At 50.0% G+C, this 27,148-nt stretch overlaps 2 long non-coding RNA genes across 4 annotated transcripts in view; both read right to left on the reverse strand.

The window, feature by feature from the left end:
• Positions 1–27,148, reverse strand: part of LOC123588032 — a 52,282-nt gene that overhangs the window by 17,537 nt on the left and 7,597 nt on the right. The window lies entirely within an intron of this gene.
• LOC123588033 lies at positions 7,379–10,142 on the reverse strand. 2 transcript variants are annotated; one of them, XR_006707662.1, is made up of 4 exons: positions 9,548–10,142; positions 9,208–9,332; positions 8,799–8,896; positions 7,379–7,480 (listed from the first exon to the last, which is right to left on the reverse strand). It is a non-coding gene; the product is annotated as an uncharacterized LOC123588033 (long non-coding RNA). The 2 variants fall into 2 exon arrangements; XR_006707663.1 differs by lacking the exon at positions 7,379–7,480 and adding an exon at positions 7,946–8,189.

Here is a 27,148-nt window from a genome sequence, read left to right on the forward strand (position 1 = left end):
ATCTAAAACGCCATTCCTTCCAACATCTGAATCCTTCTCTGTGGGGCGGAGTCCTGCATTGTGCATTTTAACACACTGCCTCAAAAAATTCTGATGCACATCAAAGCTTGAGGCCAACTGGTCTAGTGCCACACTCGTATTTTTCAGGTGGGGAAATGTGCTAGTCAAAGTGACGTGCATTTTCTCAGTTCAAACAGCAAGTTGCAACCAGAATCCATGTGTCCCAATTACCAAGATTTCTCCGAACCATCCAGCACTGCTCCGAAGTCCCATTTCAAAACCCTACCCTAAGTACCTATGCTGATGGCCCTGGCGAGCACATGAGATAATCATGCCTTAGGTCATCTCTCTGAGAGCTCTCTCCTACGACACAAATTCTCACTGGGAGAGGCAAACTGTCTTACCACCATATTCATATCCCTGGAATCTAACACAAACACGGATGCTCAGTGCTTGTTGGCTGAACTAACTAATCGATTCGTGTACTAATGGATGAATGAACTCCTCAACAATGGGGTGTGATGTCTCTTTAATGGAGCTGTAATAAAAATTCACATTTATTGAGCAAGCTTACACGCCAGTTTCAGGGCTAAGAAATCAACACTCAGAGCCCATTGGGTTTGCACAACAACCCAATGAGATAGGAACTATTATCGTCCTTAATTCAAAGATGAAGAAATACAGCGTGGAGAGGTGTAGCAATTTACCCAGGGTGCACACAGCTGTGGCAGAGCTGGGATTCACACCCAGGTGTACTAAATCCAAAGGCTGAGCTCCAAGCCACATTTTTTGGACACACCAGGAAAAGGCACTTGCCCTAATGAATGGCCTCTGTGCAGTGGGAAGAAGGTTAAAGAAAAGGATATTCAAGCCCCTGCGATGTGTTTGGTCACTAGCCAGAGCCTCTGCTTTGAGCTTTCCAAAGAGAGGTTAAACCCACCCACCCATCCATCCATCCATCCATCCATCCATTCCTTCATTCTGAAAATATTTGTTGGCCACCTAGTGTGTGCCAGGCCCTGTTCTAGATACGAGGGTACAGTAGTGAACAAGATAGACAAGGTTTCTGTTCTAGTTGAGGGAGACAATCAGCACACAAAGAACTAACAAATAGGTACTGTGGTATCAGGCAGTGATGAGAGCTAAGAAGAATACAGCAGAGCAAAGGGGATAGAGAGTGACAGGGCATGGAGGGAAACAGCCAGGAGAGCTACTGACACACAGCAGCTGTGTCTGCAAGAACCCCAAACAGCTAGCTGAAAAATAACATGTCAGGCAACCCACTGGTTGGCATCAGAACAACCAAACCATCTCAGTGCGTTTTCTCCACTGAACTCATCTTATGTTGTCTTATTTTTTCTCTTTTAACAGAATCATTGATGAATAGATAGAAATAGAACCCGAGAGCCGGAGGCTATGACCGATGCTCCATTCTCTGGCCCGGCCCGGGCCTTTTTTCTGGTTGAGATAGCCCTGCTGTGAACAGTAAGGACTGGCAGGAGTGCCCGCTCAGGGCTCAGAAATAAGAACAGAGGCCTGTCCATTGACAATCGTGTCAGTTGGGACTCTCTGGATACAGGTCACGGTAGTTTTCTAAATCTAACATTAGGAATAAAAGGGGACACGTAAGGGTACAGAGTGTTTCAAAAACACCAGGCTAGGGACATTCCAGGACTCAGGAGTGACCTGAATGAGCAGCAGAAGGCTCTCAGGATGCCTGCTTCCTCTCTACGTCTGCCACTCGGCCTGCTTCTCTCTCTGCGTGTGGGCTGTCCAGTTTATGTGACGAGCCAGAAGCTAGCTGCCCACCGCTCCTGAGTTTTATAGTGCTGCTCAAAAGCAGCCCTCTGACACTAAACCTTCTTAGTCCCGATCTCAGATTCCCAGGGAAGAGGTTCTACCTGGCACATTTGGGGCTAGGGACTCCCACCTACGGTCAGGCAGCTCTGGCCAGGGAGAGGAGAACTTCATCGAACAATCATGGCGAACCTGTGTGTCAGAAGAGTAATGGAGGAATTGTTTTCAGGACTAACGGAATCAGAGTGACCTACACAGGATCTCATAAACTTGCCATGACTATGATATATCCCAGACCCTAAACACAGAGAAAATGCACACTCCAGGGGTTGAGCAATTTGACCGGGGAAGAACTTGGGGTCCATACTACATGGAAGCCAGTGATGGGGATGAGACAGTTAAGCCGAACCCACAAACTCTGAAAAGCACCCAACTCCACTCGGTAGTCATTGAAATGGCCTCCATAAAGCTCCGAGGCAAAATTATAGATCATCATTTTAATTGAGTGCAATTGGCTATACATTAATATTCATGATTATTAGAGCAGCTAATTTTCCTCTTTATAGAAAGTGAGTGGGGGATCATTTCAGCTGCTACTTACTTTTCCTCCTTTAGATTTCTGCGGGGGAGGTGAAAGAATAAAAGACATGGCACTTGAAATCAGCCATCAATTCCTGAATGTTGGGTAATTATTAAGGATTTTTAATTGCTTTGACCTCTTAGACGGGGCTGGGGAGAAGCATCTTATGAATATAAAAAACACACATATACACGAGCCTCCAGAAATGGCTCCTCCGGTTGGATGAAAGCAGATTATCTAAATGAGAATCTGATCCATTCCTCAGTCCCACTAGCCTGCCAAGGATAATAGTAACGACAGAAACAACCACAATGATTGGATTGCCATCAGAGCCCAAGCGGGATGAGGAGGATATCTGCCTGAGGGTACAGCTAACATGGGCTAAGAGAGAACAGGCAGGGTGACAAGGGGGTCCATGCAAGGTAGCAGTGGCAGGTGTAACAGGATGATTGTTTCATTGGTCAGACAGTTAAATATACTGAGGAAAATGGCAGCCAGCTTTCTCATCATCAGAAGGGAGTTACAAATATGGAAATGGAAAAAACCAGAATAAACTCGATGGTGATAGATTTGAATCAGAGGTATCAGTGTGACTTTATGCTTTTCAGTATATAGAAAAAGTCTAGAAATAAATACAGACGTGAGCATGTCTATGTGTGTGTGTACACATGTGTGCACACATGCGTGCACACGCACACACACACACACACACACACACACACATCCCTGAGCTTTGTCCACGGGGGGGCTCTCAGAACTGTGATGCCCCAACAGCAATACACACACCAGGACCAACTTTACTTCTAGATATCCCCCACTAAACTGAACCAGGGCTCCCTTGAGAAATGGTTGAGTCCAGAGCTGCTGGCTCAGGGAGAGTACAGGATGAGCCTAGAACATCTTGCTGGGCCAAAAAGCAAAGCAGTGCTCAGAGTAAAATGGAGGTTGTATCAAGGGACGCAGAAGACAGCTTGAAGGGACTCTCACTGGCCCAAAAATGAGGCAATCTGACCACTAAAATAAATGATAACAGTAATGGATTAAATCCTCTAAGTAAAATAGCAAAGAATTAGTTCTTAATGTTATGAATGAATGAATGAATGAGTGAATGATTTGGTGACGACATTTACATAGTTTCAAAGAGCTGGGGCTCCTGGGCGGCTCAGTTGGTTAAGCATCCGATTCTTGATTTCGGCTCAGGTCATGATCTCGTGGTCATGATATCGGTCCCTGCATCAGGCTCTGCACTGACAATGCAGATCTTGCTTGGGATTCTCTTTCTCCCTCTCTCTCTACCCCTCCCCCACTCATGCTCACTCTTTTTCGCTGTCTCTCAAAATAAATAAATAAACAGTAAACAAACAAAAAAAAAGAACCTTTCCACAAAAATATTAAGACAGAGGAAAAGAGTAACTTCACAGCAAAAAGAAGCTTGGCAGAAACCACCTTAGTCACATGACTAAAGAGAACAGACCAATAATGGGACACATGGAAATCACACGCCACCTGGCAGGATTCAATAAGGACACAGAATTGCTCCTGTGCCATTCCTGCCAAAGATGCACGATCCAAAGCTAAACTCAAGGGAACATCAGACAAACCCAAACTGAGGGACATTCTGCAAAATGATGGGCCTGTCCCCTTCAAAAGGTTGAAGAATGCTCCAGACTAAAGGAGACTCAAGAGACAGCACACCTACAGGCAATGGGCAATCCCGAACTGGACCCTTCTGTTACAAAGGACATTATTGGGACAAACAGCAAACGCTGAAAGGGGTCTGAGGATTAGAGGTTAGTAACGTGTCAGGGTTAATGTCCTGATCCTAACAGTTTTATTGTGACGATCTCAGAGCCTTCCTGTTTTAGGGAAATAAATTCTACTATATTCAGCGGTCATGGATCATCAGGTTGGCAGCTTTCTTCCAAATGGCTCTGGGGGAAAAAAGGTACTTGTATTGAACTTACAACTTTTCTATGCTACTGATAATTGCCAACTTGAGTGCCTACTGTGTGCCGTGCACTCCATCACCGCTTCTATCTTACAAATAACCTTACAAAATATTTCTAGTTCATTTTACAGGTGAGGAAACAGAAGTTCACAGAGGTTAAGCATCGTGCATAAGACTGTTACTTCTTTCATTAGACAAGTATTCATTGCATCTCTGGGGGCTGTGTGAGGCACCAGCACATAGAGTAAGGAATAAAATAAGCATGCCCGACCTTCATGAAGTCTCCAGCCCAGGAGGAATAGAGGCAATAACCAAGAAAGCAAACAAGGAAATAGTTCCAGGGCATGACGAGGACCATGAAGGTACCAACAAGAGGTGTCGGGAAAGATAACGTTGGAGGGTAAAGGATGAGCCAGGTCGTGTGGACCTTTATAAAATTTGGATTGCATTCTAAATCAGAGGGAAATCACGAGCATGATTAATGCAGGGGAGTGGCTGGATCTGATTCATATTTTAAAGGAACTCCCTCACTGTGGAGAGAGATAAGACGGGGCAAGAAGAGAAAATGTAGGGGCCAGAGAGCTAGTAGATGGCAGAGCCAATGTGTCCCCCACCCCCCACCCAGATCTGTGTGACCTCACTCTCTTGACACTGAGGGAGGGCATGCACTCTGGGTGCCTTCCCATGTTCTCCTGCACTTACCAGGTCTGGGCATCCAGCCCAAATTCCATCTGTCAGCTCCCTGCCTTGGGCTTTCTTTGGCCGTCCAGAGCAGGTCGACAGTGCCCAGAATCAATGCTGGCTCTGTCACCGGGAGAGCATCCCTCGGCTGGTGACACTGGGAGAGCCTCCCTTGACCAGTGACCTATCAGGCCTAGTGGATAAATACCATAGCTCCCTAGAGCAGGACGTGTTGAGTGAAATGAGCCACTTCATAGCAATCTGGGGCCAGTCCGTGTTACACAGAGTCTAAAGATGGCGGGGGGAGGTGGGGTGAGCTCTGGAATTAAATGAGATCTGGGTTCTAACCCCAGCTCTGCCACTTAGCGGGAGACGGAAGTGAGAGGCGCACAGGCTCCTTAGGCTGGGGCCAGCGAAGACCTCCCTCCTTTTTGTTGTTTGAATATCTTCCGTTTTGGGTCTTCCGGACCAGGGGGCACCAGCAATGGCCAACAGAACTTTCTGCGATCCGGGGAACGTTCTTTACCTGCATTGTCCAGTCTGGTAGCCACTAGTCACATGTGGCTATGGAGTACTTAAAATCTGATTAATGCAGCTGAGGGACTGAAGTTTTCATCTGACACCATTTTCATGAATTTGAATGTAAATAGCGACACATGGCTACTGGCTGCCGCGTTGGAGGGCGCGGGTCTACCCCCTTGGGACAAACGCTAGGGCCCATCCCGCTGGAATGGGCACCCGCACCCGGCTTCCGAGCTCTCCGGAGAAAGGCAGCCGGTGGGAGCAGCAAACCACACATCCAAAGCCACGTGACCCCTGTCCTCTGGTCGCCAGGATCAGCCACTGGGCTTCTCTCTCCTTTGTCCTGCCTGAACAGTGCTGTTCCTTTTCAGAGATGCACACGCATTTTCATAAGAACATACAGTGCTAAATCGCATCTCTCTCTCTCCTGACACAATTCTCTCTCTAACGAGATTTCCCCCATTTTCCACAGCAGCTGTGCTGAAAAGCCATCTTCTGATTGAGCCGTGACGCCTGAACGCAAGGGATGGGCGGGGCATGAGGCACAAAGCCAGAGGGATTTAGGTCTATTTTCTCACCTCTTTGGGGACAGCCAGCTAATATAATCAAGCCAAAGACGATTTCCCTAACGCCCGCTGCGAGGCCAGCTGACCGGCACCTGCCTGGGCCACTTGTAATTGACGACGCTGCCAACAGACGGAGCCTCGGCCGTGGGACAGCCCGGCCCGGGGGCCTCGCATCTCTGGAGTGAACCTTCTGTTGCCCTTTACGAAGGGTGAAAACAGAGACCCATTTCTTGCGAGAAGATGAGCGGAATTTATTCTCTAATAGGAGATGGCGAGAGGAACTTTGGTGGTCTGAGAGCTCTTCGGGCAAGCCTAGCAGAAGTGACGCTTTCCCCTGTCCCTTAATAGCCATTCTGGAGCCCTGGTCTATTTAGCCCCCACCCGTCACTGACCCCAGCCCTTTCTCCCCACCTCCCGTCATCTCTCACCTGCAGGAACAAAATCACCTTCTCAAAGACCTCCCTGCGGGGCGCCCGGGTGACTCAGTCGGTTAAGCCTCCGACTCGATTTGGGCTCACAGTTCACGGGCTCAAGCCCCGTGTCGCGCTCTGTGCTGGCAGCTCAGAGACTGCTTGGGATTCTCTCTCTCCCACTCTCTCTGCAACTCCCCTCCCTCTCTCTCTCTCTCTCTCTCTCTTAAAAAACAACAAAAGGCTTCCTGGCTTGCATTCTGCTCCTCTCACACCACAGCCAGAGTAACTACTGGTGGGCAGGACAGGCCATGTTATGGGGCTGTAACAATCAGTCCTCAAAAGCTAGTTACTCCAAACCATCATGACAATCAGGGTTTAGTCCTTGCTCAGGTTCCGTTCAGCTAGGACGTCGGCTCCATGGCCCCACCTGCAGGATGCCAGGACAAACGCTGAGGGCCGCTCCAGATGGAAAACGGACAGCCACCCCTCACTCCCCAGGCTCCCGGCACGCGGCAGGCTGTCGTGCCCTCCACCCTGGCCTCGTCTCCTCCTAGGCCAGGCTGCGACAAGGGCCAGGAGGCTGCAGAATCTCTGAGGGGACAAATCACCCTTCCTGTCCATGGCATTGCGACAGTTTATGTCAGGAAGAAAACAAACGCACACGGTGACACTCCCTCCCCGATTTAGCACAGGGCCTATTCCCTCATCGCTTGGGCACCTACGCCGAGATCCACAAAGCAGTGAGTCCCAAGTGCTGATTTATAGTTGTTAGGATTATGAAAAGAAAGTGTTTGTTTAAAAAAAAAAAAAAGTGTTTGTGGACAGGCCACCCTCCTTTTTTTTTTTTTTTTTTTTTTTTTTTAAGGTTAAAATGAAGATTTCACACCAGTAGCAGAATCATCCGATGAACAGGGAGGAGGAATCTTTTCCTGGCCTGGCCAGTGCCTATTTCACACCCTCGTGGACAATTTTCCTGGCCAGGAAGAAAGACATTAAAAAGGTGGCTCTTGGGACGCCTGGAAGGCTCAGTCGGTGAGGCGTCTGAATTCAGCTCAGGCCATGATCTTGCGGTTTGTGAGTTTGAGCCCCACATCCGGCTGCCTGCTATGAGCACAGAGCCCGCTTCGGATCCTCTGTCCCCCTCTTTCTCTCTGTCCCTCCTGCCTCGTTCTCTCTCTCAAATAATTTTTTTAAAAAAATTAAGGTGGCTTTTTTTTTTCTTTTTCTTTTTTTAAGCAGCCTGAGCAGAAGCTGGGGCCTGGGGTTCCTGAGTTCCTCTCTGGTGAGGGGAGAGGGGGGAAGCCGGAGACCAGGTGACTCTCAGTTCTGCCGATTAATATCTGTGTGTGATTTAGCCTCAGTCTCCCTATCTGTAAAATGGGGATGCAAGTAACTTTGTTTGAGGATTAAATGGTAGAGTGAAAACAAAGTGTCTTAGATACTGTAGGCATTCTATATTTTGAAGTGCTTTTACATTTTGGGGCTGCTCTGGCTCCTGACGTGTCTTCCCCACATCTCTACGAGCCGGCCGCTGCCCTTCCTTCAGGGCCACCTCTGCTGGCAAGCCCTCCTTGATTGGATCTCCTGGGCCAATGAAGATCTTGGTCACCTCCGAATCCGCATACTCTTTAGGCCTCGACTATGAATTCTGGATAATTCTCGTCTCCCCAGCTAGACCTAAGCTAGAAACGGAGCTCTGATTTGTTCGTGTCTGTTGCTGAATCCAGCAGGGGTTGGATGCACAGCTCAATACTATTCTCTGTGTTCCCTTCTCCCCCGAGCAGTCTTCAGACCACCCTTTGAGGGAGGTTTCAAGGGCAAATTAGGCCCTGCTGTGGCCCAGGTTACATGACAGATAAGTCAGGGGCACTTATGGCCACGCGCCCCCCCCCACCGCCCCTCGCCACCCCACTCCCGCCCTCCCCACCCTCTCACCCATGCCTCCAGCCGGGCTGAGCTCTCTGCCCTTGTGCATTTTCCAGGCTCCATCCCACAAGCTGCTCTGCTTTCAAAACACCCACCCTCCTCTCCGTCACTTGGTCTACTGCTGCCCTGTTCAACTCCTCTCATTCTCCTCCTCTCGGTCCTCACCTCCTCGAGGACAGGGACCTGGCCTGCCTCAGTACTTGCCTTGCCCTGGGGGCCGCGGCACCCAATCACAAGCGAGTGAATGAGTCGCTCTGTTCTATCTAGGGAACAGGAATTACAAACGAAGCTCTCTGCTTGGCTGGCAGGAAGAGGAGAGGCAGGAAGAGGCTGGCAGACACAGAAACCCCCTCACACACACTCACCCCAGGAGCGGAGGTGATGGAGAAGACGATCAGGCACTGACCCGTGCTACAAGCCAGGTGGACGTCAGAAACACTCTGCTAAGCGCAAGAAGCCAGACCTGAAAGGCCACAGAGTGTACAATTTCAGACATATGAACTGCCACGAAGAGGCAAATGTGTAAGGCAGAAAATAGATTAGCGGTTTCCAGGGGGTGGGGGAAAGGAGGGGGGGGGCTGTTACTAATGGGAAGTAGGCTTCTTCTGGGGCAGGTTAACGTGTTCTGGGATTAAATAGCGGTGATGGTTGTACAACCTAGGGAGTATACTAAAACCACTGAATTTTATACCTTAAAAAGGGCAAATTTTATGACATGTGGATTATAGCTCAATAAAAAAAGATGATGATAGATAGATATTTTTTAAGTTATACCAGCTACTTGATTACAGTTGATGATGGTTAGTATGTCGAGATCCATATGCTTTGATGAACATGTTTCTTCCTCTGCAATAATACCGCAGTATTTTTTTTTTCATAAATAAACCTGAAGTGTGGTCCTTTAAATTAAAAAAAAAAAAAAAAAAAAAGGAAAGGACCAGAGTGATTCAGGTGATCTCCTCTTCCTGCTTCCCCATCAGCTCCATACGGTCAACGGTCTCACCCCCTGTGTGAACCACACCATCCTTAGTTTGAACCCCGGATGTTACCACCCTCAGGGCAGCCAATCACAGCCACACGGCTACAAGCAAGGGACGGAAGGAAACTCTGGCACCTTTCCCCAGATACTCTCCCGGCCGGCTCCGAGCCCCCAAACGAAAGCAGGACTGGCTGAGAAAACCAGGCCCGGGAGCCCCCAAGTGTAGACAGGCAACACAAGAAGAAGATTGCGGACCGGCCCCAACCTTCACCTCCTCCCTCATCCAGGCCCTCTGCCGCCTTCCCGCCCCTAGAGGCACGGTGTCTGGTCCGCCGAGGTGAAGCTTGGGTGGGAGTTGGATTTGCGCCAACGGTGTGCTCGCGGACGCAGCCCGTGCAAAGTCCTAAATACACTTTTGCACTTGGCTGGTGTCTCGTGCCTTGGCCGTGGGCACTGGCATGGGAAGAGAATGCCCTGGGCAGCCTGCTGGTGCCAGGAGGCCAAAGGCGAAGGTGTGGAAGCCTGAGCCTCCTCTGCAGCCTGGAAGCCCGGCCCAGCTGAGCCCAGCTCCTCCTGAACCGCAGATGGGCCGCGTGAGGGGGACGGACGTGCCGGGGCTAAGCCACGGTACCTCGGCGTGGCTGCCCACGGAGCTGACTGGTGCTTCCGGACACACGTGGCCGCACATCCTGGCCTCCCGGAAGACAGGGGCCTCGGCTCCCAGGAGACGGAGCGCTGGGACTCGTCCCTGAACTCCAGTCCTGCCAGCCCCTAATACCCTGGGCCCACCAGTGTGGTGGGAGGAAGTTTCTCGGGCAGCGGTGACCCCCTGTGCACCTTGGCGACGTTGCACTGGGGTCTCCTCCCCTCCACCTGCAGGGAAGGAGTGGACGGAGGCCGAGAGGGGCTCTCGGGTCCTCTTCTCTTGAGGACTCTGGGCCGGGCAAGAACTGGGATGGAGGACCGATGATTCCCGCACAGGGGCCCAGGACCTGTGGGCTCCGCTGTGGGCCATCTTGGGGACACTGCTCCCAGGAAGGCTCAAACCTCTATCAAAGTCCAGAAGGCAAGAGGCGGCCACCAAGTATCTGCTGAACATGTGCCAAACTGCTTGGGTTTAAATCCCAGCTCCTTCCCTTGCTACCATGTAACCTGAGCTCTCTGTGCCTCAGTGCTCCCATCTGTGAAATGGGGATCTCACGACAACAAGAAAACGGCATTTGTCCCACGGGATCGTTAATGAAGATTAAATCAGACGGGTACTCGTAGAGCAGTCCGCACAATGCCTAGGTCATACTGAGGGCTCAGTCTTGGCTACTGTCGTTACTATCATTTTCAACGTTATGAAGGGAACCAATGGGTGGAGAGGGAAAGAGTAAGAGAGGGGATATACTTAGTGAGGATGGTCATAAAACGCTGTGCCCGACATCTCATTTCAGCTGAGGCTTGGAAGGATAAGGAGCCAACATGTGGAAGAGGTGGAGGAAAGGGCATCCCGGACTGAGGGAGCAAGTGCAAAGATCCTGAGGTAGGACAGAGCTTGATGCTCCCGCAAAACCGAAAGGGGCTGTGGATGCAGCAAGTCCAGCTCCTTCCACCTCAGGGCCTTTGCACATGCGGCGTCTTCATGGAACACTTCTCCCCCTCCCCGGCCCTCCCCTCACCTGCAGCGCAGCCCCTTTTGCCAGCTTAATTGCTACTTATCCCACATTTGCCAGCTCAAAAGCCACTTCCTCCCAGAGCCTTCCTGGATTTCCCAGATGAGGTCAAAATTGGTTATTCCACCTGGATTCATTTCCTGAGACTGCTGTATCAAATTTCCACCAATATGGTGGCTTAAAACAACAGAAATTCACTTCCTCACAGTTCTAGAGGCCAGAAGTTCCAAAGTCAAGGTGTCAGCAGGCCCCTGATCCCTCTGGATGCGCTAGGAAAGAACCCTTCCTTGCGTCTCCCAGTTTCTGGTGGCTCCAAGTGTCCTTTGTCTTATGGCTGTATCACAACACCCTCGCATGGCTCTCTCCTCCTTCTCTCTTGTGGGGACACTTGTCATTGGACTTAGGGCCCGACTGGATAATCCAGGATAATCTCATCTCGAGATCCTTCCTTTGTTTTGTTTTGTTTTTTTAAATTTTTAAATGCTTTTCTAATGTTTGTTTATTTTTGAGAGAGACAGAGACAGAGGGACAGAGACAGAACGCAAGTGGGGGAGGGGCAGAGAGAAAGGGAAACACAAAATCCAAAGCAGGCTCCAGGCTCTGGGCTGTCAGTACAGAGTCCGACACGGGGTTCAAATTTAGAAACCACGAGATCATGACCCGAGCCGAAGTCGGACGCTCAACTGACTGAGCCACCTTGGTGGCCCCAAATGTTTATTTATTTATTTTGAGAAAGCGAGAGTGAGTGGCAAGCAGGCGAGGGGCAGAGAGAGACGGAGAGAGAGAATCCCAAGCAGGCTCCACCCTCTCAACACAGAGCCCAACACGGGGCTCAATCCCACAAACTGCAAAAACGTGACCTGAGCCAACGTTAAGAGTCGGACACTTAACTGACTGACTGAGCCACTCAGGCTCCCTGAGAGCCTTTATTTAATTACATCTGCAAAGACCCTTTTTTTCCAAATAAGGTCATGTCCACGGGTTCCAGAAGTTAGGACATGGACAGATCTGTTTGGAGACCGCCATTCACCCCACTCAACCTTTTCACGTCATCTCGGAACCTTCCCTCACTCCCTTAACCCTCAGTCCCTTAACCATAGTTGGAAATTCTGGAATTATTTGCAAAATCATTCGGCAATGCCAGTCTTCTTAGGAAGCTGCACGCAACAAGAAGGCGGACCCCACATCTGTGCTGCTCACCACTGGAGGCCGCGGGCACCCGGTGTGTGTTTGTCGAACCAACAGGCCGCTGAGCCCCAAGCTCCTAGAGGATGCCTCTCGTCAAGGACACAGGCCAGAAGCCAGAAGCAAGGCCTCCAGCCTGCAATGTGCTCAAGCCTTTACAGCCTCATAAATCCCATGGCTTGCGGCATGATTAGGACTGAGTCAAAATGCAAGAAATTTAATTTCCCAGGGCTCAGCCTTGTAAACTCACCCCCTCCCACCCCCGAGCCAGTAGCCATAAATGTTTGATAAAACACCACGCAGCTTCTGTTTCTCAGAAACGGTCCGTGGACCCAGGGAAGACACGTTGTAATTAATGTTTGGTGGAGCCCTTCCTAATGGCCTGGGCTCTCTGTAGCCGTAAAAATAACAACGACACTCACCCAGCCAGTCTGCTGATGTGTCTAGTCCACACAGGAAAAGAGAACGGAGAATCTCAGAAGCAACTTCAGACACGTTACAGGATAAGGGAATGGGGCCGTGGATGTGTACGGTGCTTTGGGCTTTTCAACACACAGCCGTGTCCTTGGTCTCACTTGATCCTTGCTTTGGGTCCGTGAGAAGCGCAAAGCGAGAACTGCTCGCTCTGTTTAATGGAAGAGAAAACTGAGGCCCAGAGAGGAAACTTGCCAAGTCACACAGCTCACAAAAGCCCCAGGACCTGAACCTGGGGGTCAGGACCCCTGACCCCCTCATACACCGTCAGTGGTGATGGTGGGAAGGACAGGATGCATCTACACAGCAGCAAGAAGGAGGCGAGTCAGGTTTGAGGAGGACCTTCCTGACCAAGAGCATTCTACAGCATGTAACCATAGCAATGGCCTTCTGAAGGACATCTGGATCCAGCCAAGCCTGAAGCCAGAGCCCTAGATTTTTCAACCCATTGAGCCGGCATATTACCTTGCTTCAGCCAATATGAACTGAGTTTCTAAGGCTTTCCAATCAAAGGAATCCTGATTCACACACTCTCGATTCTATCCCCAAGATGAAGCCAGGGAATCAGGAGGAAAACTCCCTCTCGCATTTAAGACACGTTGGCAAGGGTGTCGTTGGCATCAAGAAATTCTAGAATGTCAGAGCCGGAAGAGTCACCTCACTATCCAGAGGAAGAAACAGAGGCCAAGAGAGTGGACTTGACTTTCTTAAAGCCATGCAATACAGGAACCAAAGCAGGCCTCATATCCAGGCATCGAAGGCAGTGAAGGCATCCAGCCATGTAAGATCACCCGAGGAGCACAAAACAGCATCTCCCAAACACAAATGACCAAATCAATCAAATCACCAGATCAGAAAAGACCTCCCACTCCCTGTCACACTGCCACCGTCAGGGGGACCCAGCCCCCATCGTCTTTCTGTCTCCAAGATGCATAAACCCAGGGAAGGAGTTCCAGCGATGCCGATTGGTGGAGGGATACAGCTAGAGAAATGGTGGATTATCACTGGGTCACTACAGGTGGGGAAACTGAGGCTAGGAACAGGACCGTGACTGGCCTTTCCACTTTCACAGAAAGATCTGCCCACAGCAGGCCACGGGCAAGGCAGACACATCTTTGGGAACCACACTCCAGTAAGAGCCCGGGGTCAGATGGTGCTGCCTCCCCTAATTCGCCTGAACTGATGTGGGCCAGCTGGAAGCACGAGGACGGCCAGCTGAGCAGGACACAGGCCCTAGACCAAGCCCCCCCTGCCTTTAAGAATCTAAAGAACAGGGGCGCCTGGGTGGCGCAGTCGGTTAAGCGTCCGACTTCAGTCAGGTCACGATCTCGCGGTCCGTGAGTTCGAGCCCCGCGTCGGGCTCTGGGCTGATGGCTCGGAGCCTGGAGCCTGTTTCCGATTCTGTGTCTCCCTCTCTCTCTGCACCTCCCCCGTTCATGCTCTGTCTCTCCTGTCCCAAAAATAAATAAACGTTGAAAAAAAAAAATTAAAAAAAAAAAAAAAAAAAAGAATCTAAAGCAAACTCTAGTCACTCTTCCCCTGGAGTGAGAAGAGAGAACCTCATATTTTGCCCTTAAGAAATGGGTGTTGACATCTCTTTACATTATTAGAGAAAATGCCCGGCCGAGAAATAAACCACCGCTTTATTTACAGTATTATTTCCCAGAACTCCGAGAAATGCTGTGCTTTTCTGCATAGACTTCAGACCGAAGCATAATTCATCACAATACATCGAACTTCACAGAACATAAAACTCTCCCTACCTTGTAAAAACATACAAGGATTTGCTCCCTCTTCATATAAATTCCTTAAGAACATCCCAGCTGCACACATCATCTCGAAAGGATTTCCCTTACTGGAAAGAGCCAACTCCACCAGTGGCGATCTCTGCGGTGGCCGAGGGAACAACGAAAATGAGAACGATAGAAGTTGTAACAAAGCATTCTGTGGGGAAGAAACCCATCCCAGATCAGCCTAGAGCAGCGAAATAAGTCACCTCCGTGCTGAAGTCCGGGTTTGGCGAGGCGGGTGATAGAAACAGAAGCGAGAAGGGCGAGGACCGTGTCTAATTTTGGTCGCCAGTGTACCCTAGCGCATAGTGGGTGCTCGGTAAATTCAAGTTGAGGGGGGGGTGGGGAGATTAGGAGGGGAGGAAGAAGGAGCCTGCAGAGCCTATAAATGTATCAGTTCTCTCCCCCTACAACGATGCCATGTAACCAGCTATCTTAAACCTCAAGCTCTTCAAACTACTACTTCCGCGACCCTGAACAAGTCTGCGGTTGGCTGGCCGTTCTTCAAGCCTCAGCCAAGCTCACACACTTGTCTGGCAGTCAGCACGTGTTGGCTGATGGCCTCCGTTGGGACAACTGGGCTCTCTCTCCCGTGCGTCTGTCACATGCATGCATCTCTCGTGTTCTAGTCTGGACGCGTTTTCCGGCCAGCTCAGGCACATTCTCTAGGCGCCTGCGGGAGTCCAAGGGAGCAAGTGGAAATATGCAAGCACTGTTTTCAGCCTCCGCTTGCCTTATGTTTGCTAGTATCCCACGGGTCAGAGAAGGTCACACGGTCAAGCCCCGAGCCAGAACAGGAGGAGATTAGGAGCTCTAGAACCAGCATGGATACGGGGAGGACATTAAGGGGACCATCCGAGCCGTACCCATTATCACCATAATGATTCCCGATTCCCAAAAGCCCTCACCCTCCAACCGCACCCCACAGTCTGTGATCTTACACCCATGGGAACAACAACAACAAAAAAGAACAGAAAACAAGATTCTACTGACCCCACTCTCCATATGGGCAAAGTAAGGCTCCAAAGTCAGGCCCTCCAATCGGTCATATTTATTTAAAATAGCCGTTGCAAATCTTAATACCTACAGGGACAGGCAGGATAATTACTGAGCCAGACCCAGCAGGGAACGGAGTGAACTGGGACCACTCTCCCTGCGCCCTCAAGGCCGGCAGGTGCGCAGCCAAGGCCTCACAAGAATGGGGGCCCAGGGCCGCCAGCTCACCTAATTATCTCAAGAGAAGCTGGAAATAGGCATTTGTAAGCGAAGTCACATTTCCAAGTTAGCCACTATTTTTCTGTTTGACTGCAGACACATTGTGGGCACCCTCCCCCGGCGCCCCACCCAACAGCCATGAGGCACCCCCGACGGTCAGGCCTGGGGGTGCAGGTTCTGCCTCCAAACACTGCGATGTAAGGACCGTGGGCCCCAAGCTTATTGATTTTGCTTCACCATGGGTGAGAGTCAGACATTTCCTTAGGAAATGGAGGCAGGAACTGGGTCTGCCTTGCTGACCACTCGGTGCCTCAGCCCAGAAAGGTCCCTGGAATGCGATACTGGTTAGAAGGAAGGATGAGGAGAAGGGAGGGAGGGAGAGGAGAGAAAGGAACATTTCTAGAACGTCTGCCCCGCATCACGAAGCATTCTACATGCATGTTGTGGACAGAATGATGTCCCCCCCACCCCCAAATTCATATCTTGAAGCCTTAACCCCAAAGTGACTGTGTTTGGAAATGGGGCCTTTAAGGAAGTAATTAAGGTTAAATGAGGTCATAGGGTGAGGGCCTTAATCCAATAGGGCTGGTGTCCTTATACAGGAGGAAGAACCACCCGAGATAATGCCTTCTCTCTCCCTCCCTCTCTCTTCCTCTTTCTTTCTCTTTCTTCCCCTCCCCTCCCCTCTCTCCCTCTCCATCTCTCCCCTTCTCCTTCCTTCTCTCCCTCCCTCCCTCTCCCTCTCTACCCCCCTTCCCCCCTCTCTCTCCTTCTCCCTCTCTCTCCCCTCTCTCTCTCTCTCTCTCTCTCCCCCTCCCCTCTCTCCCTCTCCCTCCCACACAAATGCAGAGGAAAGAGCGAGAAGATGCCATAGGCAAACCAAGGAGCGAGGCCTCGCCAGAAACCAACCCTGTTGACATCTTGGACTTCTAGACTCCAGAACTGTGAGAGATCCATTTCTGTGGTTTAAGCTGCTCAGTCTCCGGTATTTTGTTATGGCTGCCCAGCTGACTAATACAATGCACAGTCTCATTCCATTTAAATTATAGTACAAAGACGTGACATAAATCCCCACCCAAGAGAAAGGTAAACACCTCACCTTTGTGTAGTATTTTATTTACGAGGCCCTGGGGCGGGGTGGGGAGGGGGGGCGGGGGTGGGGGGGGACAAATGATTGCCTTCATTTTTCAGGTGAGAAGACTGGGGCTCAGAGAGGCTGAGGCACTTGCCCAAGGTCACACAGTGAGAACACCAAGTCAGTCGCTCTTTCCCATACATCCCGGCATCTGGTCTGGCCTGGACGATATTGGTGCTCAGCCCAAACCCACTCAGATCTCTTCATTCCTTCTCTGTGTGCCCCAGCATCTACCCCAGCCTCTGCATGCATTCACCTCCACCAGCCAGTCCTGTGACCCTTCGTGGAGCTCCTGGGCTGCTGAAGGCCTCTGCTGGCACTTGCAGGGGGGCCAGGAACGCCTGAGCTTCCTTCCCGGGCAGGCCTTAGCTGATGACCATCAGGTGCCTGTGTGTGAAAGCCCCGCTCCCTCCCCAGGCTAACTCAGCTCAGGGACTCACTCTCCAGGGCACCCCTGAGGATCCGGGCTGAGGATACCCTCCATAGGACTTTGCCCCGAAATCATACCTTGTTTGGCTTCTTCCCTTTCCCTGCCCTGCCTCCCTGACCCCCTTACTCATCTCCCCTGGGACACATAAGTCTTTCTTATGTGACCTAAGAAGACCTAAGAAGGTCTTCTCCTGGGAAACCCAATCCAAGCCCGGGTCCCCTTAAAGACGTATGCCCTACAGCAGCTAGGCTGGTTTTCTGACCTGGCTCCTGATACAGCGGGAACCAGGCAGAGCCCAGGGCCTGATGCAGAATCACACCTCCAGGGACACCCTGAAGGAAGCAGATGGGCAGCTCTGGAGACAGCTGTCAGCGGGGCTGGGAATGGGCACTCCGTGACAGGAGGAGAGAGGGGAAGAGAATGAGGCCCTCTGGCTTTCTTTGACCTGTCCTGTTTTCTTGTTACACAATTTCTACACAGGCAGAAGACCAAAAAAAATTTTTTCAATGCACATTTTTTTTTTTTAAAGATCACCCAAAGATAAAATAAGCAGTCAACATATTGGGGTAGCTCCAGCCAGACTGTGCATGCGTTTAAACAAAAATAGGGCCACTCCATATTTAGAAAAAGCACTGTGTAGAAAGGGAGCCAGACTACCAGGCTGTGGACCTCGCTCCTCACTCACAGCTTTGGGACCTGAGGCAAACAACCTCACCTCTCTGTGCCTCCGTTCCCTCATCTGCAAAGTGGAGAGGCTAATGTCTACCTTCGAAGGCCTTGGAGGGTGGTCTCGAGGATGAAATGAGCTAATGCATCTAGGGCACTTAAGACAGTCCCTCACAGGGGCGCCTGGGTGGCGCAGTCGGTTAAGCGTCCGACTTCAGCCAGGTCACGATCTCGCGGTCCGTGAGTTCGAGCCCCGCGTCGGGCTCTGGGCTGATGGCTCAGAGCCTGGAGCCTGTTTCTGATTCTGTGTCCCCCTCTCTCTCTGCCCCTCCCCCGTTCATGCTGTGTCTCTCTCTGTCCCAAAAATAAATAAACGTTGAAAAAAAAAAATTAAAAAAAAGACAGTCCCTCACATACACACAGTCCTGTGATAACATTTGCCGTCCTCACCAGCAGAACTGTTCTAACTGGAGGCCCTGAACCAGCAGCTTCTGGCAAGAGCCAGCCTGCAGAAGTGTGTTTTCGTTCAATCCGAATAACGGGTTTGGGACCTGTTCGGTGTCGGGCGCGCACAGGTGCCCTCTCAAGAGTTGGCCGGGTCGGAGGCAAGGGAATCGAAAGCGTGTACTCCAACCCCTTCTTACCTCTCGGTCTTCGGTGTAGAGCTGCCCGGAGGGGTAGGGAGCTTGAATTCCCAGCAAAATGGATCCTGGCGGGCTGAGGGCAAAGCGCCAGCAACAGAGATGCAGGTGCTAACCGTGGGGAAGACAGTGCCCATGAAAACAGGAAAGAGGTCCCCGCATGCGAGCAGGGCACTGATCGCATTTGCTACAGAACGTGGAAGTACACGGAGGTCCTGATCGGTTGGCAGCGATTGCCAGGAGCAGGATGTTGGCATCTGATACCAAAGGACCAGGAATACCAAAGAATGTACCCTGTCTGGCTCCGTCCCACGTAATGAAAACTCGCCCCACCCCCAGTGTCCAATTTTCACCCCTAGAGATGAACGCTTATCTATGTCTAGTCCCTCATCTGACAGATGAGGAAATTGAGGCCCAGAGAGGGAAAGTGACTTGCCCAAGGCAACACAGCAAAAAGACCACACAGCTGGGGGCTAGAATGCTGGTCTCTGCTCAGCTGCCCTTGAATCTTAATTCCTCCCCAAACCTGAAAGAGAACATTGTAGGCCCCAAGCGCAAAAATCCCTCTTGGAGTTCTAGAAGGGGGAGCCCATCCCCTGTCGTCTCTGGGTGGAGTGGGGAGAAATCCAACTTCAAGACGGTAGAGGCTAGTGCCAAAAGCAGATGTGCAAACAAAGATAAGGAAGGCAGGGTTTTCACCAGACAAATTCGTGCCCTGCTCGGTTTAGACATTAAAATGAACTAACTTAATTTCATGCCATATGCAAATCCTTACCAGCTGTCAGCTCTGTAATCACAGGAGACTTAATGTAATAACTAAACAAGAACAAAAACGCAGCAAATACAGGCTCTGGGCAAGTCCATTGACAGCGGGTTTTATGTTTCTGGGAACTCAGCAAGTGCAGAGCATTTATGGCGGACATCTGGAAGCAGCTATGTGCCCACACGCCTGCCATCTCCTTAACAAAAATGCTGGCAGCGATAATAAATAATGGTTAAGGACTGAGCTGGCCGTTGCACGCCCTGAGCCCCCGTGTACCGTGAACGTCTCTCTCCAGACCCCACAGCTTCTCTGCGATCGTCAGGGCTCAGTTCGGCCTGGCTGCATCTGCACTGAGCTCAGAAGTAGCCAAAAGACATCGCGGGCTCGTTCGGTCTGGGTCCCCTGACTTGGAACCAAAGGAGTGGGAAGACGGCTGCTGTCACGGGGGAGGAGGGGCGGTCTTCCAACCTGAGGGCCCCGCGTTACTCTGACTGCCTGAATGAACAATCATAATGATTTAAGATCATTCATTCATTCATTCATTCAACAACCAGGTAGTGAGCACCTATTATGTGTCAGGCACTGGGCTGGAAATGGATTAGCAAACAAAATACAGAAAACTCCCTGGCTTTGTGAAGTCTACTTTCTGGTGGGACACATTTTTAAGACACAGCTGGGACGTGTGTTAGGAAAAAGACACTTTGCGCCCTACGACGTCACCAACATTATTGCCTTAGGATGGCGGTCTAGGTTCCAAAGTTGATTTAAAGAAAAGCATTAAGTAAATAATAAAACAGGTGATTCAGAGGTGGGCTAAAGGCATGAAGGGGCTTCTTGTGCACAACGCTTATATGGGTGTTATTGGTATTGTCAGTCCCGTTTGACAGCTAGGGAAACCGAGGCTCAGAGAGGTGGAGTCATTTGCCTGAGGTCACATGGGAAGTGACGGAGTCCAGATTTGAACCCAGGTCCATCTTCAGAGTCAGTGTTTTAACCACTACCCTGAGCCAAAGAGATACATCAGGTGGTCCATTCTGACACTTGGCTCCCTGCCACCAGCTACCAAAATCACTTTGCACATGGTTTATATCCCCTCTACAAAAATCCCACCAAGAGGTTGTGCAATTTCCCCTTGCTTACGTTTCAGGTTAAGGAGGATTTGGGGCAGCCTATTTCATATCCTTCCTTCATTTGGGAGCCAGGACCGCCTCCCATTCGCACACAGCCTAACTCGGGGGACTGTGGAAACAACCCACTATGGGGAACCCCCCCCCCGAGAACCCACAGCTACTTCCTCAGCCCCGACAGGGCTGGTCCCGCGTGTCTGTGACCAGCAGGGAAACCTGCCAGCACTCCGGCCAGGAAAGCAACTCGGAACACCTTCATTTCCAGATAATCAATAACATCTCCCGTGTATCGCATGCCAAGAGCTCACTCACTCCTCTCACAACCTGCTTGACAACCAGATCATTCCCATTTCACAGATGAGACGACAAAGCCAGGAAGCCCAAGGTCACACAGTGGCAGGGCTGGGTTTTCAACCCCAGACAGTCTGGCTCCAGACCCTGAGCTCTAAACCAGGGGTCAGAAAACTTGTTCTAGGAAGGGCCCACTAGTAAATATTTTAGACTTTGTGGGCCTTTCAGTCTCTGCTGCGACCACTCTCCTCAGCCATAGACGATACATAAACCAGTGAACATGGCCATGTTCCAATAAAACTTTATTTACAAAAACAGGCAGGGGGCCAAACTGGGCCCCCACGCCATAATTTGCCAACCTCTACTTTATTTTTTTAAGTTTATTTATTTTGCGTGCAAGCAGGGTAAGGGCACAGAGAGAGAGAGAGAGAGAGAGAGAGAGAGAATCCCAAGCAGGCTCTGCACTGTCAGCACAGAGCCCGATGCAGGGCTCCAACTCACGAACCGTGAGATCATGACCTGAGCCAAAATCAAGAGTCAAACGCTCAACCGACTGAGCCACCAGGCGCCCCACCAACCCCTACTTTAAATCACTGCACAGCACTGCCTTTTATCATTTCCAAAGCACATACCCTGAGCCCCCCTTTGGGGATTTGTGTCACAGAGAAAACATAGAAACAAGAAGTTGGTCTCGGGCAGTGCCACTTCTGAGGGCACCTCTGCGCCTTCCCGTCACACTGGAAGCTCATTTGCCCTCCGTCCCTGTTGTGATGGAGCCTCTTAACTCCCTCCCGGGTGACAGCCGTAAGGGCCAACATGTGAGATTTAACACCCCATTCCCCGGGGTAATTAGATCCAGCCATACAAAGTGAAATGTTGGACAATTAACTTCTCTGCGGCTCCCTGAGGTGATGTGGCAACAGTGTGAGCGACCCTGTCCATAAACCACTCTTTTGTTCTCTCCTGGAACCCTGAAGCCACTCATTTGTTCTCTGTTGCTGCCGTGTGTTCCATTGGAAGAGGTCGGGGATGGGGTGAGGCGAGGTCAACACCCCAAGAAAGGCACTTAGCACTGTGGAAGGGGGGGGGGAGCCACAGGGAAGACCTTTATAAATGGAAGCAGTAAGGTTCAGTAAAATCTAATCAGCCCTGAAACAAGGTGAGCTCTTCGTACTTACTAGAATGTTCCATTCATGCCAGAACGATTTGGGGGTTCGTGTTGCACCGGGGGGGGGGGGGGACTGCGGGCAAGGGCTGCCCTGCGAGTCCACAAGCTGCCAGGGAGACAGTGGACAAATAATTGGATACAAGAGGGACTGACACCTAGGGAGAGGGCAGGGAGCCCTGACCACACAAGGGACTAGGGTTTGAGCAAGCTCCCCAAGAAAGGAGCTGAAATGCTCTGAGGGGAGCAGGACTTTGCTACGGGAAGCAGGGACGTGGGAAAGAACATTCCAGGTGAAAAGACTGTGTAGCAGCCCTCTGGCCGAATGGCCCTTGGTGTGCGTGAAGTCCCTGAACCCTCTCATGGATGTTACTGCTACTTGACATCATCCTGCACAAAAGATCTTTCCTGAAGGATCTTTCTGCTCCTCCCTGATTGGCTATTCAGGGAGAGACTCTGACAGGGAGGAGGGGTGTGCAGCACGGAGTTCTCCTACAGAATCATACGACGGCCCCGGAAATCAGGAAATGAACACCAGCATCCTCGTCACTTAATCCTCAGACCTCATTTAGGTGTTACCAGTTATCCCAATAAAGCCCTTTATAATAAAAGGACACGATTCACAATCAGAACACCTTGAGGTGTCACATTTTCCTCTGTGTCTTCCAGTCTGTAACAGTTCCTCCTCGGTCTTTCTTTGGCTCTCATGATCGGGACACTTTTGACAGGTACCGGCACGGCAGTTTGTAGAATTTCGTTCGGTGTGGATCTGTCCAGGTTGCCTGTCCGATTAGGCTGTCCCCTGCACACCCGCCCCTGCAGACCAGCGGCCCCCAGGTGAGCTGCACGCTTACCACAAGTAAGCCTGTTGACTTGCCATTGTATTTTAGGAAAACAGCACGTGGTAGGATAAAATACGAGGGGAAAAGGAAGTTGTGTCCATGAAAAGTTAAGTGTTTTTAGAAAGCCCTGAGAAAATCAACTTCCTAAATAGAAACTGCTAATTAGCTAGAGAGGTAGGTGACTACTGTAAAAGATTGCAGCGGCCCGGGGTGGGGGTGGGGGGCTACTATTAAAATCTGGAAGGGTCTGTATTCTGCTCTGCAAGTGGCTCTAAAGTCTCATTACATTTGGAGCGCCTGGGTGGCTCAGTCGATTAAGTGTTCAGCTCTTGGTTTCAGCTCAGGTCATGATCTCATGGTTCATGGTTTGGAGCCCCACATCGGGCATTGCTCTGACAGCTCAGAGCCTACTTGGGATTCTCTCTCCTTCCCTCTCTGCCTCTCCCCTGCTCTCTCTCTCTCTCTCTCTCTCAAAATAAATAAATAAACTTTAAAAATAAAATAAAATAAAACAGGGGTGTCTGGGTGGCTCATTCGGTTAAGCATCCGACTTTGGCTCAGGTCATGATCTCCAGGTTCATGGGTTCAAACCCCACATCGGGCTCTGTGCTGACAGCTCGGAGCCTGGAGCTGCTTTGGATTCTGTGCCTCCCTCTCTCTCTGTACCTCCCCATTCACACTATGTCACTTTCTCTCTCTCAAAAATAAATAACATTTTTTAAAAATTTAAAAATAAAGAAATTAAAATAAAATAATAAATTCTTTATTACATTTAAGTAAGCCAAAAGAGACAATCATCTGACTTGTAAAGGAAAGACAACAGGAGGCTTTAATCACTCAACCTATCATCGATTAATTAACCCCATATTAACTAATTACCTAGGTTACTGAATTGACCTCATATTAACTAACCCCATGTTAATATAGGAAAATTAATGTACAGAATATAAATTAGTATACAGGACACTTGTGTGGGTAAGTGAAAATAAAAGATAAAATATTCTAGGATATAAAATGTTCTGGTTTTCTGCTTTAACCAACGTTTTCAATTAATCTCGCCAGATACTAGCCAATGGGAAAATAGTATCACGCTCCATATCACATGTCATCAGAGAAATGCAAATTACAACAACAGGACACCGTTAGGGGTGCCTGGGTGGCTCAGTCGTTGGAGGGTCCCACTTAGGCTCGGGTCGTGATCTCGCGGTCTCGCGGGATCGAGCCCCACGTCGGGCTCCGTGCTGACAGCTCGGAGCCTGGAGCCCGCTTCGGATTCTGTGCCTCCCTCTCTCTCTCAAAAATGAATAAATGCCAAAAAGAAAATTATAAAAATACAACAGGATGCCACCACACACCTGTGAGAAGGGCCCAAATCTGGAACACGGTCAACACCAAATGCTGACAAGGGTGTGAAGCGACAGGTGCTCTCACTCATGGCTGCTGGGAGGTCAAAAAAGGACTTTGGGAAACAGGTTGGCAGTTTCCTCCAAAACCAAACCTACTCTTCCGACACAAGCCCGCAACCGTGCTCCTTGGTATTTACCCAAAGGAGTTGAACACCGGTCCACACAAAAACCTGCACACAGATATTTACAGCAGCTTTACTCATAATTGCCCAAACCCGAAAGCAGCCAAGATGCCCTTCAGGAGGTGAGTGGATAGACCATGAAGCATTCAGCGCTAAAAGGAAATGACCTATCAAGCCATGAACAGACATGGAGGAAACTTAAATGCATATTACTAAGTGAAAGAAGCCAATCGGAAAAGGCTACGTACTGAAGGATTCCAACAAAAGATATTAAAAAAAAAATTTTTTTTAATGTTTATTTTGGGGAGAGAGCATGTAAGCGGGGGAGGGGCAGAGAGGAAGACAGAGGATCTGAAGTGGGCTCCAGGCTCCAAGCTGTCAGCACAGAGGGGCTCGAACTCACGAACTGTGAGATCATGACCTGTGCCGAGATCGGACACTTCAACCAACTGAGCCACCCGGGCGCCCCCCAACAGACAACATTCTGAAAAAGACAAAACCATGGAGACAGTAAAAATATCACGTTGCCCTGGGTTGGGACGGATGAGAGGGATGAAAAGGCAGAGCACAGAGGACATTTAGGACAGTGAAAATACTCTGCATGATATGGTGGTACAACACTGAGAATGAGCCTGGATGTCAACTATGGACCTTGACCTTGGTGATAATGACATGTCCACGTAGCTTCATCGGTTACAACAAACACTGCGCCCTGGTCAGAGATGTTGGTGAAGGGGGTCGGGGCTGTGAATGGGGGGTGAGTAGGGTGTATGTGGGGAATCTCTGTACCTTCCTGTCAATTTTCCTGTGAACTTAAAGCTGCTCTAAAAAGCTTTTGAAAATCTTTAAAATTAAAAAAGAAGCGATACCAGATAGCATCTCAGCTGTCCATGAGGACATGTTAAAAGTGAACACTAGGAATGTTATCTGGCCTTAAAAAGGAAGGAGATTGTGGGGACCTTGGGTGGCTCAGTCAGTTAAGCGTCTGACTCTTGATTCTGGCTCAGGCCATCATCTCACCATATGGTGAGTTCAAGCCCGGCATCGGAGCCTGCTTGGGATTCTCTCTCCCTCTCTCTCTCTCTCTCTCTCTCTGTCCTTTCCCCACCCCCCTCTCAAAAATCAGTAAATAAACTTTAAAAATTTTTAATTAAAAAAAAAAAAAGAAAAAGGAAGGAGATTCTGAAACATGCTAACCACAGGGTGGACCTCGGAGGTATGTGAGGCTAAGCCATCACAAAGAGACAAATACGGTCAGGTTCCACCCAGACTGGTCAGAATCATACAGACAGGAAGTAGAAGGGGGTCTCACAGGCTGGGGGGAGGCGGACTGGGGAGCTACGGTCTCAGTGTCGGCAGATGAAAAGGGGTCTGGAGACGGATGGTAGTGGTGTTTGTACAAAAGTGTGAATGTGTTTGATGCCACTATTTCAAAATAGTTAAGGTGGTAAATTTCATGTTATGTGCATTTTAATATAATAATAATACTCATCAAAGTCAAGTATCCAGACTAGTGCAAGGTGAATGGTGAGATTTTTTTTTTTTGATACACACGGTTTATGGCTGAAAGAAAAGAGACAGATTATAGCTTCAGCAAAACATGGGCATGAACTAAAAGAGGCGGCTTTTAAGTGGATCCCACAAAAAGAAAAGGTGGGGGGAGTGCTTGGGTGGCTCAGCCGGTTCAGCGCCCAACTCTTGATTTCGGCTCAGGTCACGATCTCATGGTTTGTGGGATCGAGCCCCACGTCAGGCTCTGCACTGACAGTGTGGAGTCTGCTTGGGATTCTCTCTCTCCCTCTCTCTCTTTCTGCCCCTCCCCCACTCATGCTTTTTTTTTTCCCTCTCTCTCTCTCTCAATAAATAAGCATTAAAGAAGAAGAAGAAAGGTTTAAAAAAGGGAGGTGGCGGGGGGCGGGGGGGAGAAAAGGTCTGTAACAATGAACTAGTCCTAACACGCATGCCACTCCTAGGATGGTGCCTGGCACCTAGTGAGCACTTCCTGGCTGTGATTAGAACTGTCCCACCCCGGCCTCCAAAAGAAGGAGCGCGGTGGGGAGGCATGTCCACCCGTGCAGGCATGACACGTGGCCAGTCGTGCTCCAAACGGGCCACTTGTCCCACTACAGCCTCAAAGCAGCGGGGAAGGGTGAACATTGGTGGCCTCGGAGGAATCTGCTCCCCTCCGTCCATCTGGAGGCCGGGTGGGGGCTAATTTGGCAGCTGCACCTCTGGCCCATGAATTGTTCTCAAAGAGAACAGAGACACCTTTGTCAGGGAGACTATGAAGAACCTTAAGGAGGCAAAGAATAAAAATGCTGAAAGAAGCCAGTCACAAAAGACTACGTATTCTATGATTCCATTTATAGGAAGAAGAATCTATAGGGATAGAAAGTAGGTTGCCGGGGCTGAGGGCGGCCGGTGGCAGAGAAATCTAAAGGGTGGGAGGTTTCTTTTCGGGGGGATGAAAAGTTCTAACCTTGACCATGATCCTGAGTGGATTGTATGGTACGAGAATCACACCTCAGTAAAGTTGATATTAACAACAATAGGGGCACCTGCTTGGCTCAGTTGGTGGAGCATGCAACTCTTGATCTCGGGGTTGTGAGCTCAAGCCCCACACTGGGTGTAGAGAATCCTAACACACACACACACACACACACACACACACACACACACGCACAAATCTGAAAGTCTTCTTAAAATAACAGTATCAACGTCAACAAGAAGCTGCCTTGGCTGTAAACGTGCTCCTTGGGTTCCTCTGAGAATGCCAGAATCACCACCATCACCCTATGGGGGTTGTGCTCATTTCACAATTTATTT

Source organism: Leopardus geoffroyi, chromosome D3 (assembly GCF_018350155.1).
Source record: "Leopardus geoffroyi isolate Oge1 chromosome D3, O.geoffroyi_Oge1_pat1.0, whole genome shotgun sequence".
Classification (NCBI taxonomy): Eukaryota; Metazoa; Chordata; class Mammalia; order Carnivora; family Felidae; genus Leopardus; species Leopardus geoffroyi.